Source organism: Strix aluco, chromosome 1 (genome assembly GCF_031877795.1).
Source record: "Strix aluco isolate bStrAlu1 chromosome 1, bStrAlu1.hap1, whole genome shotgun sequence".
Taxonomy (NCBI): Eukaryota; Metazoa; Chordata; class Aves; order Strigiformes; family Strigidae; genus Strix; species Strix aluco.
Window position 1 is genome coordinate 40,130,484 of NC_133931.1, and position 20,650 is coordinate 40,151,133.

At 40.6% G+C, this 20,650-nt stretch overlaps 1 long non-coding RNA gene across 1 annotated transcript; it reads right to left on the minus strand.

Moving 5' to 3' along the window:
* Positions 1-1,038: 1,038 nt before the first annotated feature.
* On the minus strand, positions 1,039-12,879 carry LOC141933028 (uncharacterized). Its single transcript, XR_012625979.1, has 2 exons — positions 12,815-12,879; positions 1,039-1,241 (listed from the first exon to the last, which is right to left on the minus strand). It is a non-coding gene; the product is annotated as an uncharacterized LOC141933028 (long non-coding RNA).
* Between the last annotated feature and the right edge of the window lie 7,771 nt (positions 12,880-20,650).

Consider the following 20,650-nt stretch of genomic DNA (forward strand, 5'->3'; position numbering starts at 1 on the left):
GAGTTTGAATGGTTTCACAATGCAAACGTTGAGTTCCAAAATGAGCAAAGTGACACAAGTAGTAAGGACCTGCAGCGTCAACCACCAAAAATATTCTTGACACTGGAACTGTGCTGGTAGATTAAGAAACAGAGAAACAGAGTTGAGTCAGCTCTGCTGAAAGCCACTTGAGAGCATACCATGTTTAGCTTTCATTACCTGCTGCACTGCTGATTTAAACTGTTGGTAAACATTGTTTTCAGAACTCAGAATTGCTCCCAGGCACTGCTCCTTAGATAACATTTAATTTTGCTGCCTTTCTAAAACAGGGAGAATTTAACACCTCAGAAAACAGTCTAAAAGTGGTCAGAATGGATCAGCACAAAGAAGCTGACCAGCTCAGCTTGGGCTTCCACTCTGCACTGGTTGCATTAATGATGCTCAGAGTATTCTTAAAGCTTTTGTACAGGTGAGAGTAGGTACCAGAAGCAGCACAAGGAAAATACTACAGCTAATGCACTGGAAATGAAGAAGAAGGGCTCTAGAGTGAAATACAGAAATGGATCCAAGCCAAACATTTTGAATCCAAATTGCTCCAAATGTTGTAGGGTTTTTGTTCAGATTCAGTGGTTTGAGAAGCATTTGCCCCTAGATGGTTACTGGAAGGAAACCAAATCATCAAGAAGAAACTGGTCTGTGATTAATTTTGTTCAGCTGCTCAGAGGTAGACAGTACTCATACATGTGAAAGAAAGAGACTGAAGAGGGAAGCAAGATCCTGGACATACACAAAATGTTGTTTCGTTTAATGAGGCTCTTCTTTTTCCAAAGGCATATGAGCAGGTGTATAATAATGTTCCTTCACTCTGTCACAGTAGGGCTTCAGTGGATTTCAGAGGATTTGAAATTTAGGATGGTACAAATAATTGTGATGGTCAGCAAAGTCCCAGTAGAGCACAAAAGGAGTAGTAGACATGAGAACACATCTGACAGTCTAAAACACATTACAGTCTGTACAGTTACTGAAACTGCAGAGCTAAAACTGAAAGAGGCTTAGACATACAATACCATTGCGTGCATTTATTTTTTGTTCTTCATTCAGAATAAAAAATAGCATAAGGCATGAGAACTAGCAGGCATCAGATATCCCACCTCATATCCTGCCCTGGCAACTCTGTCACAATTTCCTCCAGCTGAATCACGGTCTCAGACATACAGATGGCCTGCAGAATTGCCGTCCTCACCTACCAAGGGTAGTGTGATCTGCCAAAGAGAAAAAACACATGATTTTTCCTGTTTCTGATGTCATGGCTGATCGGTCTGCACAGGGGGAAAGAAAATGCAACCCGCACCCAGAACCCAAAGGCACTGAGAAGCCTATGTGGTGACACCAATAGCCAGTAAAAGCAGCAGTGTCTGTACTAATGTTGCTCTTGGGGTCTCCTAGGACCATCTTCTCCTTCCTCACTTCAGGCTGCAGTTACACTTTATGCAGCTTCCTGCATTTCTCCTACAGGATCTGAAGCAGAATATGTTGAACACGCTACAGTTTACGATATCTGCATTACCTGCAAGCATGCAAATATGTCTGTTGAATACACTTATTATGTGTCTTGCATGGAGAAGGACAAAACTGGATGGTGAAAGTTTCCTTTTCGCTTTAATATTTGTGAGACACTGACTCTCACTCTTAAGAATTATCTTTCAATGTTTGGGATGCGGAGCACTGCAAACCAATGTTCTAAGTCTGATTTGGTGTAACCAAGTGGCAGAATAACTAATACATGTGGGCAGAGCCAGGGTCCAGAACACTAGCCTGACCATTTCTGCACAACATTATATTTTTATTATACATACAACCGAAGTTTGGTCTAATGGGCGTAACAACGAGCCTTGATCCCAGAACATGAGACCTGCCACCATGTTCTACTTGTTACCGGGAAGGCTTTGGTCCATAGAAGTTGTCTGTTTATCTAATCTCTGCTAGCGCTAACACAGTTCACAGACCAAATTCATGTCAGCTGACAGTAGGGTGAGACAAGCGTCAAGAATCTTAGACATCTTTACCTGACATTGAACATTCTTCACCATCAACAGCTCTTTCAGTTTTTCCATATGTCAGAGCAGTACAAGACAAAGCCAATAGGTATCAGCCCTACAATATTAACAGACCTGTGAGATCTGTCTCCCTCTCTCTTCTACCTGTCTTACCTTAGGAGGAATAATACGGGATATAGCTCTGTCTGTCCCACCATTGTTCTTACCATCACGATAGACAGTGATGGGAGAAAAACTAGAGCTGACCTTCCTTTGCAATGTTTAAAACCACAAAACTCAAGACAAGCAGGTGAATGGAATGGAAATAGTATTGTCCCTCTTGTGTTATTTGGCCCACACGTGCACAGCTGGTGTAAGGGCTTTCTGAGAGGACAGGAATGTCCATGCTGGTACATTATCCCTGTTGTGAGACAGGAAAAAATGAGGCTCTGGAGCTGTCAGATCCTATGTCCTCTGCAGCGTTTTAAATGAAACAATTTTTCACTCTCTGAGTCCTTGTAAACAAGTTTTATAGTGCTTTCAACTTGAGTCTATCGCATGTTGCTGGAGAATTGCAAGTGTTTAGGATTTAAACCCTTTTCTCTGAACATCAGGCTGGAAGAACAAATAAAGGCTTTATCTCTAAAAGCTTTCAGAACCTTCCAAAACAAAGTTCTTGCATTTTTCAGTACAAGTTGGCATAAGACACCTGGTGAACAAATTGCTCCCTCAAATGAGAAAAGCTCAAATGAAAAATAAATACAGTTTTAAAGTTCTCTGTTGCATTCATCTTTCCATCTACATCCTCTGTTCATAATTGCAAACACTTCAGGCACAGACCTGTCTTTTCATGCCTGCACTAAGTGTCTAATCCAAAGTACACCACCATTAATGCACAGGCTTCTGTACTTCAACAAGTTTAGATTAGACCTTATATAAATAACTATATACAGAGAAGTGCCTGGCAAAATATTTGGAAGCTTTGACTCTTTGAACTTTGCACAATTATTGCACAATAATCCTCTCTGCTACCACTAGGCTAGTTCTTCCACCTCTATCACTGCCCTCCTATGCATGTATGTGCCATAGAAATGTCCCCATGAAACTCACTGCAAAGGAAAGAGGCAGTGACTGTATGTTCACAGGGAGTTTGAAGGCTCTGCATGAAGCACGTATAACGCATATGTGCATATAATGCATATTCTCCAGCCAAAGTCCAGAAACCAGTTCATTGACTATGGGTTTTAGAGCATGCAAATCTGGACAGGATCTGCCCTGCTGAATGTTGTTTTGAGAACTGCTCATTTGTACTTTTATTTATGGAGCTAGAATACTGTATTGGAAAACCTAATGAACTCCATACCTAAATCTTGGAAAAGTCTGGGCAACATCTGGAGGCAAATGTCATTTCCCTTAGTGAGTTCCCCGGACACTGAATGGGGACACTGTGGTGGGTTGACCCTGGCTGGAGGCCAGCTGCCCACCAAAGCCACTCTATCACTCCTCTCCTCAGCTGCACAGGGGAGAGAAAATATAAAGGCTTATGGGTCAACATAAGGACAGGGAGAGATCATTCACCAATTACCATCACAGGCAAAACAGACCCAACTTAGGGAAAATTAATTTAATTACCAATCAAATCAGAGTAGGCTAATGAGAAATAAAAAACAAATCTTAAAACACCTTGCTCGCACCCTTCCCTTCTTCCTGGGCTTAAATTTACTCCCAATTTTCTCTACCTCCTCCTCTCCAGCAGCACAGGGGAATGGGGTTGGGGTCAGTTCATCACACGTTGTCTCTGCTGCTCCTTCCTCCTCAGAGGGAGGACTCCTTACACTCTTCCCCTGCTCCAGCGTGGGGTCCCTCCCATGGGAGACAGTCCTCCACGAATGTCTCCAACATGAGTCCTTCCCACAGGCTGCAGTCCTTCATGAATTGCTCCAGCATGGGTCCTTTCCATGGGGTGCAGTCCTTCAGGAACAGACTGCTCCAGCGTGGGTCCCCCACAGGATCACAAACGCTGCCAGCAAACCTGCTCCAGCGTGGGCTCCTCTCTCCACGGGGCCATAGGTCCTGCCAGGAGCCTGCTCCAGCATGGGCTTCCCATGGGGTCACAGCCTCCTTCGGGCACCCACCTGCTTCGATGTGGGGTCCTCCATGGACTGCATGTGGATTCTGCTCCACTGTTAACCTCCTTGGGCTGCAGGGGCACAGCCTGCCTCACCATGGGCTGCACCACGGGCTGCAGGGGAATCTCTGCTCCAGTACCTGGAGCACCTCCTCCCCTCCTTCTTCATTGACCTTGGTGTCTGCAGAGTTGTTTCTCTCACATACTCTTCTCTCCAGCTGCAGTTGTGAAGTTTTTTTCCTCCTTTAATACATTGTCTCAGAGGCACTAACACCATTGCTGATGGGCTTGGCCTTGGCCAGCAGTGGGTCTGTCTTGGAGCCAGCTGGCATTGGCTCTATCAGACACAGGGGAAGTTTCTAGCAGCTTCTCACAGAAGGCAACCCTGCATCCCCCCCACTACCACAACCTTGCCACACAAGTCCAATACAGACACCAAATCCAAGTGGCTGCCAAACTGGCAGTTTGTGTCCATGTCTTGCAATTCTACAAGGAGTGAATCAAGGTAAGCATCATGGGCACAAACTCAACTGCACCAAAATCAATGCAAAAACTCCTACTGGCTTCGAACATTCGGATCTGAGAGAAGGACATTCTAGGAAGAGCGTATTCTTGTTTACTGGCAAAGTTTTTTGTTTCTTTCCAGAAACAGAAACATTCTTAGTATGACACCTAGTGTCAGCAACAAATGTTACAGACCCATCAAATGCAAGAGACCACGGAAACAACTAAGTCAACTACACTGAAAATTCAAGTAACAAAAATTACAATGAAACGTTTTAAATATGAACTAACATCTAAAATAAAGAAAATTCGGGGATGGGGAGGGGGGAAAGTTTGTATTTATAAATAAATCCATTAAAATACATAATGGGCATCCTCTCTATTCAAACCCAACTCTGACTTTATTATTTCTCTGGTCACCTCAGTGTATCTAGTTCTCTGGACTCTGCTTATACAGCACCTACCACAAGACAGTCAAGTTTTATGGAGTATTTCAGGTGTCATTGTGGGATGCAAACCCATACCTGCTGGCTTGAAAGGGCACAAAAGAAACTACAGTGAAGCAGACTTTAGATGTCAACACACTGACTTGAGCTATTGTTGTGTTTGTATATTTTTAGGTCCTCATGAAACAAATTCAAACAGGAAGCAAAGATAATACAAGGATTATGAGATGATGTTCAAAATGTTAAATTATCTTCAAAATCAAGTTACTTGCACCTCAAGAAAGGTGTGGGAGAATGCCTCTGTATCATTTTTCAAGTCAGCAATTCAGGAAAGCCATTAATTCTAAACAGTAATTACAATTGATTATTAATCAAGGTCTGGCACTTTTGGCCTAGATATACTGTAAATATGATTTGTTACCATAATTATGCTGACAGGTTACAGTTTTACCTTACTCTATCTGCTTTAAGTCAGCTTTACTGATGTTCAAACTCAGAGGATAACATTATCTGAAAGTGGACTTGATCACTGCTGGTGTCTTATGACCAATTTTTGGTAAATGCATGCCAAATACAAAGGGAAGTATAAATTGTGTGCCAAAGTTTTGCAAACTGGAGGCTAATCTGGAAGTTAGGCTTCTAGAAGCTGAGTGATGGCTGGATTTCTTGATTTAGCAAACTGAAACATTTATTCTAAGGAGCAAACTTTAACTTTTTCTGCAGAGAAGAATTATATCTTGAAAAGGCACAGTGACATTCACTGCTATCTCCTGGAAATGCTTCTGAGGTACTCATGCTGGAGGTATTCAGAGCACTGTCAATGACTTAGCAAAGTGTTAAAACCATAGGGAGATCACCGATCTGATGTCAGTTCTCCTACATAATGAAAACTTCCTTCCAGAATAGGTATTTTCCTTAAAGTTTCCATTTTTATAGAATAAAGTTTCCCACAAAAGATGACTGCAATAACAAGTCCCTGTGTACTTACACATACCAGCTCAACTGCTGAACAACTGTAGAGAAAGCTCTTACGGCAGCAAACTTAATCCCATTAATAAAAGTTCTATTGATAAAGGTACCCGTACACAAGCTCACTGCTGTGATCATATTGATCTGACAATTTCATTTTATGAGCAAATGTAGTTAGAATGCAGCAAAAGCAGCAACCCTCTACAATATCACTACAAGCATTATATAAAGGGAAAGAAGCAAAATATGCTGTCATATTTGTAAATTACATACATTAAATATACATATATATCTATCTATATCTGAAAGTGGATATTTTCTTTTTAGCTGCCTCATTGTCAGGTCATTATTTCCTGATTAGCTGGCTAAGTTCTTGTAGGGATCATGATTTAAAAAGACCTGGAGGAATGAGTTCAAGGAAGCTGTTCTAGACACGAAAGTCAAGGCTATTATTAAAATGTCTCAGTGCAATGGAGCCTGTGGACATAAAATCTATCTGCCCAATATTTGATGGTGGCACTATTAAAAATGGTGAGAGCAAAAGAAAATCTTATGTCCTGGAATTTCATGGAGCTCACCTTTCTTGCACTAAGGTAAACAGATACCTTCTCACCAGGGTCCTTTACCACACAACACACAGATCCTCCTCATGGATCTGGTTTCCTACAGCTAAGAAGAGCAAAGCAAAATCAGGACAAAAACTGTCCACACCATCTACTGCTGCCAGCCTGTGAGGAGTCCACCAAAATAATAAACCAGTCCCAGAATCTATGGCTTTTCAGCATACCTTGGCATGAAATTGTGCTTTCCCTCTGCAGGAACTGCATGGGTTAGGCAAGCCATGCTGGTAGTGTGTCCTAGGAGTCTTATTTCCAAGGGCTGGAGAGAACACCAAGTGCTGGGTATCCCCACAAATAACACTGATCCCCCAATACTGACAGAGCTTTCCATCACTGTCAAGGTGTGGGTGTGAGAACTTCTGCTTCCTTCAGTGTCCTCATCACTCCAGTGTTAAACAGGTCAGGAAACCTGTAAAGCAGGGGCATAAAGAGATTTATTTTTTACTGGTTGCTCCCAATGGGTCTTACTTCAGGAGGCTGTGATTCCAGCCAAAACCTTTTATTTAGCTGTAAGAGAAATACACATACTCATTTGTGGAAACTGATTTTTTCAAGGCTATTTTAATCGGAACTGGCTTTGAAAAAAATAGAATAAGACCATAGCCAAAAAGTACTTTGAAAATGTTAACAACAGAAACGATCAATTTCTGATGAACTCTGAAAATATTTTTACTAGGTTTAAACTAGTATGTGAGATGGTCAGCAGAAATTAATTATCTCAAATTATTAGGGAACTGCTGGTAACCAATAAGGTGTCTGCTTCCTCTGTGTAACACATATAATGCCCACTGCATGGGCAGTGTAGAACACATTTACTCTTTAATTATGGTTACAACAGATTTATTCTGATGCATCAATGAGTAATCAGTCCTCTGTTACCTGCATGAATTTGAAAGATTTCTATGGCTAGTAATGAAATCACAGAGCAGAAAAGTAAGATCTCAAAAGGGTTTGTATTTTCTCATTGTTATAAAGATTGTGGAAGGTAAATGAATTCTGACTTGAAAGTTTTCTCTCTCTTAACTATTACCATAGGTGAAAGTACAGCCAATACAGTTTTTGAATGCTTGGATGCAAACCTAGAGCTCAAAGAAACAGCTCAAATGTTACTTCAAAATCTACCTCACAATAGACAGATAGTATTTTAACACAGAATATTTCTTTTAAGAGAGCTTCTTCTTAGGGAAAATAAGGAGATTCCCAAATGAAAAGGTTCAGTTACAGAAATACCACATGTCAGTGATGTGAATGAAGAAGTTATTCAGAAAGCATACATGCACTGGTAGTGAGTAACCCCTTATACCACTTAGTATATATGATGACACACATTGAAGCCTTTATTCATTAACTCAGTCTAACATAGGCTGAAATATTTTCTTAATTTTTTGGACTCACTCATTAAAATCAATGTTAAAGCCCTAACTGAGTAAAGATGCTGCATCAGGTCCCCAAAACATATGCTTATCTGTAAGAGTATGTTTAAATCTCATTAAGTGTTCTTTAGAACCCACAGTGTGGCTAGAGCATTCACTCAGTGACTGAAATATAAATAAATGTTCCTGACATACTGTCAGGAAGAATGGAATATATATTTTACTTTTTCATTTAGGAATTTTTAAAAAGTGTTTATACAAAACCACCATTATGAGCAACTCTCTAAGACTTCTGTAGTTTTAAAAATTAAACTTTTCAGCTTTTTCAAATATTTTCATCATTGTTTCCAGATATTCCTCTTCCCCAAACCTGACACTCATCATGAATGATTTTGTCCCTTCCCAGACTGCATTTTTCAGTTAATTTACTTCTAAATTAAAACAGTTAACCAGTTCTACTGGTGTTCTAAACTGGCACCAGTTTGACATTTCAAAATACAAATGTTGCTTTTAAAAAAATTTGAAGCTCAAGTGTCAGGAGCAGAAACCTATAAAGCAGGTCTAAGAATCATAGACTAGTTTGGGTTGGAAGGGACCTTAAAGATCACCCAGCTTCGACCCCCCTGCCATAGGCAGGGACACCTCCCACTAGACCAGGTTGCTCAAAGCCCCATCCAACCTGGCCTTGAACACTTCCAGGGAGGGGGCAGCCACAACTTCTCTGGGCAACCTGTTCCAGGGTCTCACCACTCTCACAGTAAAGAATTTCTTCCTTATATCTAATCTAAATCTACCCACTTCCAGTTTAAAGTCATCACCCCTTGTCCTATCACTACATAATGTGTGGGGCTTGTGTGTGGCAGGGGTTTTGGTAGCAGGGGAGGGGCTACAGAGGTGGCTCCTGTGAGAAGCTGCTAGACACTTCCCCAGCTCCAAGCTGGACCTGCTTTTGGTCAAGGCTGAGCCAATGAGCGACAGTGACCACACCCCCCTCTGTGATATTTAAGAAGGGGAACTTGGGAGGAGGAGTAGTGTGGGAAATATCTATGCAAACACCGAGGTCAGTTGAAGAAAGGAGGTGGGGGAGGGACACTGGAGCAGAGACTCCCCTACAGCCCATGGCGGTCCATGGTGGAGCTGATGCCCACCTGCAGCCCATGGAGGACCCCATGCCAGAGCAGGTGACTGCACCTGAAGAAGGCCGGGACTCTGAGGGAAGACTGCGCTGGAGCAGTCTGTCACTGGGAGGATTGCAACACGCAGAAGGGACCCATGCTGGAGCAGTTCATGAAGAGCTGCAGCCCATGGGAAGGACTCACATCAGGGAAGTTTATGGAAGGCTATCTCCCATGAGAGGGACTTCACACTGGAGCAGGGGAAGAGTGTGAGTCCTCCCCCTGAGGAGGAAGGAGCAGCAGGAACAACAGGTGACAAACTGTCACAACTCCCATCCCTGCCCCCCTGCACCACTGTGGGGAAGGAGGTGGAGAAATTTGGAACAAAGCTGAGCCAGGGAAGAATGAAGGAGTGAGGGAAAGGTTTTTTTGAGATGTGGTTATATTTCTCACTGTCCTACTCTGATTGGTAAATCAGCAATGGTGGTATTCAAATTAAATTGATGTTCTTTCTTCCCCAGTTGAGCCTGTCTTTTGCCCGTGACTATAATTGGTGAGTGATCCCTCCCCATCCTTGTCTCTATCCCGAGCCTTTTGTATTTTCTCCTTCCCATCCCTGAGGGGGAAGGAGTGAGTGAGCAGCTGGATGTTGCTCAGTTGCCCTCTGGGCATAAACTATGACACATGCCCTTGTAAAAAGTCCCTCTCCACATTTCCTGTAGGCCCCCTTTAAGTACTGGAAGGCTGCTATAAGGTCTCCCTGGAGCCTTCTCTTCTCCAGGCTGAACAACCCCAACTCTCTCAGCCTGTCCGCATAGGAGAGGTGCTCCAGCCCCCTGATCATCTTCATGGCCTCCTCTGGACTTGCTCCAACAGGTCCAGGTCCTTCTTATGTTGAGGGCCACAGAGATGAATGCAGTACTCTAGGTGAGTCTCATGACAGAAAGTAGAGGGGAAAATCACCTCCCTTGACCTGCTGCCCACGCTTCTTTTGATGCAGCCCAGGATACGGTTGTCCTTCTGGGCTGCAAGTGCACATTGCCAGGAACATTGCCATGTTGAACTTCTCATCAACCAACACCCCCAAGTCCTTCTCCTCAGGGCTGGTCTTAGTCCATTCTCCATTCAGCCTGTATTTGTGCTTGGGATTGCCCCGACTCAGGAGCAGGACCTTGCACTCAGCCTTGTTGATCTTCATGAGGTTTGCACGGGCCCACCTCTCAAGCCTGTCAAGGTCCCTCTGGATGGCATCCCTCCCCTCCAGTGTGTTGACCGCACCACACAGCTTGGTGTTGTCAGCGAACTTGCTGAAGGTGCACTCAAATGCCACTGTGCATGCCATTGACAAAGATGTTATACTAAAACTTTGTCTAGATCACTGCAGGAAACTTGGCATAAAGGTGACTGATGTCATGTTTATGTTTCTTAATAAAAAGATCTTGATGATTTGATAGTATTAAGTTACTTTAGTACTGCTATGATGTGTTCATACTTCCTACTTGTCCCAGGACACTGTCATCATCCACAATCCAACATACTTTCCCTCTGAAGGGTGTAATTTTGCATCTGTGAAATGTTCTTCTGTTAGCACCACTTCCTTCTTCCTCAATCCCAGAAAAATCCTTTTCCAGAAACTCTGTGATGCCCCAAGACTAGAAGGATCAGCTTAAATGGAAATGGGCAAGAATATTAGCATTCTTTAACTTCTTGCTTTCCAAAGAGATGGAGCTATATTGCCTACTGCTATCCCACGCATAATTGACCAATAGTTCAAGAGGAAAACAAAGGATTTCCAACTGTTGCATTTCATATACGGGTCCCTGTTGGATGTTCCAGGATATCTGGGTTGACATCATCATAGTTTAGTAGTAATATGATTTTAGTCTATCCCTGCTTGATGAGTGAAATGCTATTTCTTTTTGCACTGTTGAAACTACGAAATCACCCAACAATTACATTCCCCCAGGATGGATCAGAAAGTGCCCATCCAGTTTGCTGGTTAACACTTTGGTTGCGCATCCTGGAACAAGCTACTTTTAAAAAATCCGCTCACATGTAAATGCCAGTTTTCAATCTGGGCAAGAATTCAGTCAGAACTGTCCTGATCCAGTATTAGTCCCAGGATAGTGTGCCTGACACATCTGCAAGATTCTGTAGGCAGTAGTCTTTGCTCTGCTCCCCAAAATGCCATCCAACCTTTGCTGTGTGGCCTGTCAATGAATGCCTCACAGTACTTTCCATCTTTTTTTTAACAGCTTCTTTCTTTGAGGCAAGGATGAACAAGTAGTTTTTGAGTTTTCAGAGATGGTCATGCAACAGCCATAGAAGAGAGACTCTCTGCATATTATGGAACTGTGAAAGGTCTATCCACAGTTTAGTCCACAATAAGTTACTATTGATTATTTAGGAATTTCAAGCTATTATTTAATACATTAATTTTGCCCCACTTTTGTACAACCTGTCTCTACCACAGACCAGAATATGCAAAACATCTTTAATCCTATACCAGAAGCTTAAATGGTGAAGGAGCATCCCCCTCAGACTTGCATCAAAGCTAAAGCCAGCCACCTGTCCTTCACAGAAACAATTATTTATGAAAGAAAAATTAAATAGACGTTGATCAAGAGTTCGCTTAAGCTAATGGTGCAATGGGACATTAGTGTGACTAATGGTAACGGGCCCTCTGGATGAGTTATGTGGTAACAGCACTCCAGCTGCTTTGGCTTTGCAGAAACCAGTCAGATGGCTGAGAATCACTTTTCTGGTCTTTCTACAATTAATCTCTGTTGAATGAAATAACAGATTAAAATTATGAGCAGTTCTGAAACTAGAGGGGAAGGTTACTACTATGTCTGCGTTAAGCATTAAGGTACCTTACAATCACGTTGGCTGTTTAGAATTCAAATAATCACCAACTTCTCAAGACTTACACTTAAGATTGCATTCACTTGAAACAAAGGCCTGATACAGCAATCCTCATTCAGCAAAAGGCCACTGTAACATACAAGTTGTATCATGAACATGTCAACTAAACATAACTATGCCCCAAACCTCTTCACAGTTATTAGCAATGTAAATGCTACAAATAAAACCCACAAGGCTATTAAATTACAATGCTATTATATTATATTGCTAGCATGCTCTTGATCATTTTCTAACAAATTATTTTGAACCAAAACTGCCTATTACTTTTCACTGTCCCATATTTCTGGCCAGCATCTGGGTTCTCAACAGCCCAAAGTTTCATTTTCGAAAAGCCTTTCTACTCAAATCTCCAAGTAAAGACTTCAGGAGTAGAACTTCTTTTCAGAGATTTAGGGAGCAATGAAATGTGGTCTAAGGTATGATCATTCAGTAATCACTATGCTGCAAGATGCTGATGATACAAATGAGCAAGATAAATACCCTGCTTCACAGATAACAGATGTCTAACCAAAACTTTTCTGGATTACAGTATAGATGGATGACAAGTAATGGTGTGAAGTCAGTACATTCTGAAATAAAAAATACTGAATTTTTAAAGAATTACTGAAACAGTGGAACAAATTCCACTGTAGTTTAGCAACAGTATCTTATTCCCCAATGTGCTCTTACTGAGCAGAAGCTTGAGTATAGTCTGATTATATATACAAGGGAAACGCTACCTTCATGTTCAGTAGAGTGGTTTTGAAAGAAAAGAGTTCATGTAATCACCATTTTATCATCTATCCAGAAGTATTCATTTGTATTATATCCTGACTCTCTTCCTTCCTGAAAACAGATGAAAAAGTGGCAATGGAATTAGGACAGATCTGGACAGGTTTTTAGAAATATAACTAGAGAAAGAAACAATATTTGATAAACCTATAGTGTCTTACAAAACTTAAAGTGTTGAGGTTTCAAATTTTCCCCTGTTAGTCACTGAAAATATAAAAATATTCATGCAAGAATGTAGAATGGAAAAAATGTTCAATGGTCTTTTATTCAGATATCTTATCTCGCCATAGATGGTTACATGATAATGCAAATAGGAACATACCTAAATAGACTTTCTGGTTTCCTTCCATTCCTGTTCTGCATGAGGTTTGCTTTGCCTCTGGGTCGGGTCTTACATTGAGAAATCACTTGGGAAAAACTAACGTGTCATTGCTGCAGAGGGTTTTCAGATGAGGATTTTCAACACACTGGTGCATTTTACCTCATTTTACATAGATGAAAGTGCCAGCAAATACAAGACAAGGATGAGTTAGGTCCGCAACACACCTGCTATGTTAGACCATCGCTCTGGAACATTTCCTGGAGAGAACAGCAGCACAATTGCACTGAGCCAAACACAGACTGCCTGGGAAGCCAGAGTGGTTTTTAGTGTGACCTGCAGCAGCACCTGAAAGTTAAAATTCTCTGGCAGACCAGCATGTTTTCCCTGCTGCTTCACTGAAAAAGAAGGAAGGATAAAGGCTCAAATTATATTGTAATATGCTGAAAGTTGAAATCTAGCATAGAAAATTTTTTTCCCCATGCTTTAAACTAGAAGGAAATAGGGGTGCATACAGAATATATGTCCTCCACGATTTAAATAAATGCAGCTCCATGCTGCCACAGCCGAGAGCTAGGACTGCCCTTGTTAGCTAGATTAAAGCAATACTGAAAATCTCTACACTACACCGTAGTCACTCTTGCATGTGCAATAGAAGCATGACATGATAAAGATGAGGGAGTGATATTAAACTATCTTTGTGCCTTTCTGCTCCTTTTTCTAAGTACTAATGAGAAAAAAGAAAAAAAAAAAAAGAAAAAAAGACTCATTCAAGGAGACTGATGAGCAGAACAAAACACCTCCCCTGCTATACCTGCTGTTCTCCTTTCTCTTCCTCATAGCAGCCCTAGACAAGGGGAATCCAAATGCCAATTCAAACCAATTTAAATCTATCTGACTATACAGGTCACATCTAGTGGAGCAGAAAACCTGGCCTTGTATTTACTGAATTAACCTAGAAACAGACTGCATAGCCAAAGCAGCCTGGAATCAGAACATGATGCCCCATCATTCCTCCTCACACACCCCATAGATGTTTTGCCCACAAAATTTGAGACATGCTGGGGACAATCACGTATTTAGATACCTATACAACATTGTGCTCAAATGTAACAAGAGGCTGATCAGAAGAGCATAGATTAAGCCCTTTCAGTATCTAAGTGCACTTCATCTATGTCATGCAGTTCAGGAATGATCAGCTAGGCAAAGTCTACCAAGTCTCAAAAGTATACCATTAAACACCAAAAAGGAAGAGAGAAGGAGAGGAGGAAAGACAGAACCACATAACTAAAAGGGCTTCTTTCCTCACTGCCTCAGAATACATGTTATGTACATGTACATTACATACAGTAGAAAATTAAAGAATTTTATTCTAGTGAGGGGGTCTCTACTTCCCACCTTTAAGGTCCATTTATTGGGTAAAATCCCAAACACTTTTCTCTGGTTTAGCTAGCTCCCTGCTAGGATGCTTCCACAATTAAACCTTCATCTTGAGCTGTCTTTCACTGAACAGGACTAACTCCAGCATCCGAATATACATAGACAGTCCACGAGATTCTTTCAAAAATGCAGCTGATCTTGACTTGCCTCATTGACATTTACCACCTTACTTTAAAAATGCTGATGTCCCTGGGACTGGTAAACAAAACTATCTCCTATAAGAATGGTAAACAGAATATGCTAATGGTTTCCTGGTACTTCAATATAAACAGTTAACTCTGTCCTGCCCATCAGAGCAAGATTCAGTTCTGAGTGCCTTGATTTCTTTAGATATTTTATGTACCATGTTTAACACAAGCTATCCTTTCCTCAAAACCAGAAATGACAATTATATGTTCCATTAATTTTACTCGATATTAATATGATGGCAGCCAGATAGCTTGGAAAGGAAAGTGGATAGAGATGGGTATACATCCCTGATACTGACTGAAGGAGTATTACCTTTTTAGAGGTAATTCTAACCTCCAGAAAAAGCCATCAAGAAGGATTTGTTTGATTTCAATAGGAAAGAGCCCAGCTCCCTGCCAAGCTGAGATAATGGGGTGGAGAAGACAAGAACTGGATTTTTGGATTCTTAAGGGAACACTTTCATATCTCAAAGTTCATGGAAAGTTTTCAAGAAATAAAACAAGGCCCTGAACTTTGATAAAAGAGAGGCATATGGTGCCAACTGACTGTGATTTTTATTCTTATATGTAAAGGCTGAAATGTTCAGTTGAAGCTTTGGGCAAAACCTAAGGGGAGGGGGGTGGGGGCGTGGAAGGAAGATGTTCAATTGCAGAGGCCTCTGGGAGCAGTTTATGAGGAACTGCCTTGGCAGTAATTCACAGTAGCCTGAGTGCTGAAAAACTTTTTTTTGAAAAACTCTATCAGACCATGTTGAGAAAGCACCAGAATGTAGTAAATGCTTCTATTGATTTTGCATTATTAAATCCTGAAAAATAACCCCCCTTTGCATGATATCTAATTTACTTGATTTAGTACGTTAATAATTCTGTCCCTAAGACTGAAATGAAAATCACAGCGATTCTTCACTCTGGAATTAGATGTCTGCAGAGGAATTAATTTTTTCAGATTATGTAAATTATTTAAGAATGTTAAAAAGCCCTGATTTTAAACTGTTAAACTGCTTCACCGTTTCCACTGATATGAGCTGCTATTCTCTTGGGGACTACTATTTTTGGGTCCTGACAAAAATTCGGTAGGAGGCAGTGGAGTCTAAATGATGGTGAGGTTTGGAGTGGGGCCATAATGGGCCTTAGAGGAGACAGGTCTTAATGATGCATATTGAAACTGGAAGATCAGATGTGCATTTGGGACACTGATGACCAAGTGAGTGTTATATTATTGCATGTGTTTGTGCATTTGGCATCCACATTAAAATACAACCAAGGTCATAAAATCTAAAACTTTTAGATTGTACTTACCATATCTCTGTAGCACAGATTGTCAGAACTGAAGATGACAGTCACACACTCTGTCCCTTAATGCAGTAATGTGACTTTCTCTCATGTAGCGTATCTCTGTTTGGAAGCATACTGAGATAATTATTACACCTTTAATTTGTAATTTAAATCTGCTGGGTTTGCATGCAAAAATCACCTAGCTTGCATTCAAGTGATGGATACTCTACTATAACATAAAATAAATATTATCAAGGAATTAATGACTTTTATGTTGAATCCAGTGTTCAGAAACTATATCCTCATGCATTTAAACCTGAAATCTCTTTTAAGAGAATACATTTAATTTCCATATTTGGAAACCAGTTGGGTTTTTTTTCCTGTCTCAAATACAGTAGAATAACTTTCAAGTAGAAAAGAATCGAGTTCTTTAAATGACTGCTCAACTCTCCCTTTCCGTCGTGCTTCACTACTGACCTCTAATGAGCAGTAAGCATATTGCCTGGATTCCTTACCCCTTTACAAAGAAATGCAATATTAACACAAGTTCTTCCTCATACAAGTTTACCCTTTCAGAGTAAGCAGAATCACTTGCAAGAGTTGCTGGGTTAGATTCCTGTATTATTCTTCCTAAGAAGCTGCCTTCCAGAGGAACATATAATACAACTGGGAGATGGTATTTTTTAACCACTGTGAACTAGTAAAATTTCAAAGTTACTAGCAGACTAAAGGCAAATCTGCAGACATAGGACACGCCACTCAAAGTCTGGAGTGCTCCTAGATTCAGGTTTGCAAACCTCATGTGAATACAGTGAAGCCCAAGTGTTTGTGAGAAGCACCTTTGTAATATATTGCAAAAATAGCACACTGTTGAAATAGTCTCACACACCTCTGCCTTGGTATGTGCTTGACTGGTCAGGAATTTTGGTCCTGAGGAATACTGCACACTGCATCAAGCACATGACATTGAAAACCATATTACATTTTCAAAGTATAACATAGACTTCACACAGTTAACATGTTTTCAGTTTTAATATTAATTTTAAATGCATGTCAATTGTATTAATGTTTTAGCTGTTTACCCAATTGTATTAATGTTTTAGCTGTTTACCCCTCATCCTACTTCATAACATAGTTGTTACCATGTAATTTGACAGTCTTGTAAAAATGTCTACATTTTTGTAAAAATGTTTACTATTTTTATAATGTCTTCTAAAAAATGTCTACTGCTCTTCGAATTGCAGTCCTTCCAACTTCAGCCTACTAAGGTTATCATATTTTTGCACTATGCAACTATCTTTACATGGTATTGAAAGAACCTCCATTCAAGGATAAGAATAAACCAGAAATGTTTCCATGTCCCAAACAACTTCAAATATCCAGTGACTGACAATGTTGTCTAATTATGGACATTTCTCCAGGACTCCCATATCCTTTCATCCAGGGTTCCAGGAGCCAGGAGAATTTCACTAGCTCCTGTCGTTTGTAGTCAGTCTAATACAAAATTTCTATTTGTAGCGACTGAGCAATTCAGTCCCCAGGAAAAACACAGTATACCTGAAAACTGCTACAAGGTATTTCCTAAATTGCTGTCTTTGTGACAATAATAACATTCACAGGATTTAAAAAAAAAAAAAAAAAAAAAACAGACAAAGTTTTAACAGTTTCAGCTGCCATCAAAAAATCAAAGGAGGACATAACATTTCCCAAATTAGAATGAGAACTCGTTTTTAAGAAGAGACAGGGGAATACCAGTGCAAGCGAATTACAGGGACAGTTGGGTGCTATGAATTTCCAAAGAAAATATTGTGAAATGAGGGTAAAGCTGCACTCCCTCCCAGAGGGCTGTGGCCACAGTTCATTTGGACCAGCAACACACAGCAAGCTCAACCAAAACCAGATGCTGCTTTAAAAGCCATTTCACAACAGCTAGTGCAGAACAGCTCTGCGTGCCCTTTTCTGAAGTATTTGTATTCTGAAGTAAGCAGTCCTAACAGGGTATTATTCCAGAAGTGCTATTGAGTTTTAATTTCACTATGTCACTGCATAATAATTTCCCCCTGTTGAGGAGGCCATAGGCAGTTTTAAACTTATGCATAGATTGAGGATTAGTAAAAGTCATGGAAGCAGCAGCATGTTACTTACACCCCTGGGAAAACGACAAACAACACTACAAAAAGACACATATTAATGAGCTCTCTGCCTACATAGCACTGAGAACAGACACTGAAAAAAGCTGAATCACTCACCAGGAGCTGGGAGCACTCTTTTCCCTTAGTGCTGCCTGTTTAGGAAAGGCAAGAAGACCTGGATGGAGATTTTTGTCAGAACTATCACTGAAATTAATGCTTTCCAATTAATGCTGCAGTGTTGCACCAAACGACTGCAGCAGTACACTACTGTTACTGTCATGGTGTTATGGTCTCTGTGCTTCAACAACAAGGCATCACCAACACTTCATTCACTGTTTGGTTCCTTCACAAGGTGGTGGGAAGCTCTTACCCATCCACTGAACCTAGGCAGGAACTGAGTCACAGTTATGCTTCTGGAGCCAACTTCGGAAGCTATCAAGTCTGCAACCTTGCTGCACTCAGCAGGAGCTTAAACTGGCAAAGAGGGAATCATGCCTTTCCTCAACCTCAAATTGAGTATCACTGTTGAGTAGAAATCTCTTCAGAGGAACTTCAGGAAGTTTTCTAACCCCTATTCTGGAATAGTTTGGATAGAAAAGAAATGAGTGAGTTTATGGAATTATAATTGCAAATGTGCAACTTTTAGAATTTGAATTATTTGTTTCTCTTCCTTAGAGACAAAAAACATACCCACAGCAGAAAACCACTATGGTTGTAATTACTTTCAAAAACTTCAAAATCAAGTAACTAGTATAAACTGAAAAATTAACACAAAAGAAGTGTTGGATATGTGCAACATATCTAATCATTAGGATACAAAGAGGACAATAACTGCTAACATAATTTTTGAAAGTAACAAAAACTAATTCTGCCCTTACTACAAATAACAGCTCTGTATGGAGAAATACGTAACTTGTATTACAATGTTTTAACATTTTTCTAAATAGACCATGAAAAACAGAACGGTTAATTCCCCTTTTGTTTTTAGAGACAGCTTAATAGCAATATAATGGTTTTTTGTATTTCTCCAAAGCTCGAAATTTTGTCAGACGTAAAGGTGAATATTTATGTAACCAATCCTAAAGGCATTTGTATTAATATAATAAAAAAGCTCTTGATCAATGGCCTTGAGCAAGATACTTTTTTTTCTCCAAAATAAGTGACACTTCAACCCTACTCTTATTAAAAAAGTAAGAAGTGCTATGTAGGTGTCCTAAAATGTAAACACATGCTTATCTAGAATAAATAGGACTTATTTGTTGCTATGGAGCCAAAAGATAGACTAATTGACTGGGTAATGACTCAGGACTCAGCTAGATGCTGAAGAGTAGATGAGATGTCAAAATTCCTTGGAGGGAAAGAAAAGGTGATATATTAAACACTGTTTGATATTACATAAAGATTTTTATTGCAGAATGACAGAGAATGCACCTATGAATGCAAACGCAACTTAGGGATTTCAGTGCCTGCCCCATGAAGAATACATTCTGTCTGTTAAAGCTCTTAGTTACGTATGTCAGATCTAAGCTCAAACTAACTTATGTTATTAGTTTTGGGAACCGCAACCAGTAATCACATAAAGGAGAGCTTCACCCCAAGACAGAGTTATAGGGTGCAACCTGGGCACTGTCAACAGTCTCCTATATAGTGGGGCAGTATATCAGTCCCTAGAGAGGCTGTTGCAAAACCTGCTCTGCTCTCAGCCGGTAATAGATACAAGTCTGTTTCCATTTCTAAGGTATGAAAGCTGGCTTTTTGGTTCACACTTTTCCATTTAGCGTCCCCATACAAATCCCAAAACACTGGACAAAAGGACTTCCATTATACAAACCAGAAATAAATCTGGAAACATTGCTTCAGGAAAAGAGGTGAGTTAATGTTTAATTAACAGCAGTGACAGAACATTCTCAGGATCAAATGGAAATGTAAGAATACCTCTAACTTTGAGAGCCAAGTGATCACAGAGACTGACAAATACCTTTCTCTACCAGAGCCTCCCCTTTGCCAGTCCACAGAGGCAGGCAGCTCCACGCAGCACCATCTCAGACAAAACCTTCTGCCTTCTGACAAGAGTCTTTTTCTGATCTTTGAATGTAAGCAGCCCAGATCCCCAAAGTCAGGCAAAATGAATCCAAGCCTCCTCCCTTTTCTAATCCCCAGGAAGTTCAAGAATATTTTCCATGTTTCTTATGAACCATAAACACCATTCTTAAGCAGAAACCTGAACGTATTGGCATAACATTTTTAGCAACAATAGAAGTCCTCAGGACTCTCTGCTGCGGGTCAAGTTGTGTACACTAGGACTTGGGCATCTGAGTACTGGGGTTCTGAGTCCCAGACAGGAGACAACTTGGCCAGCAGCAAAGAAGCCATTGTTAAAATCTGGACTGAGACAAAAAAAAACCCACTTCCACTTCCTATTAAACCTTC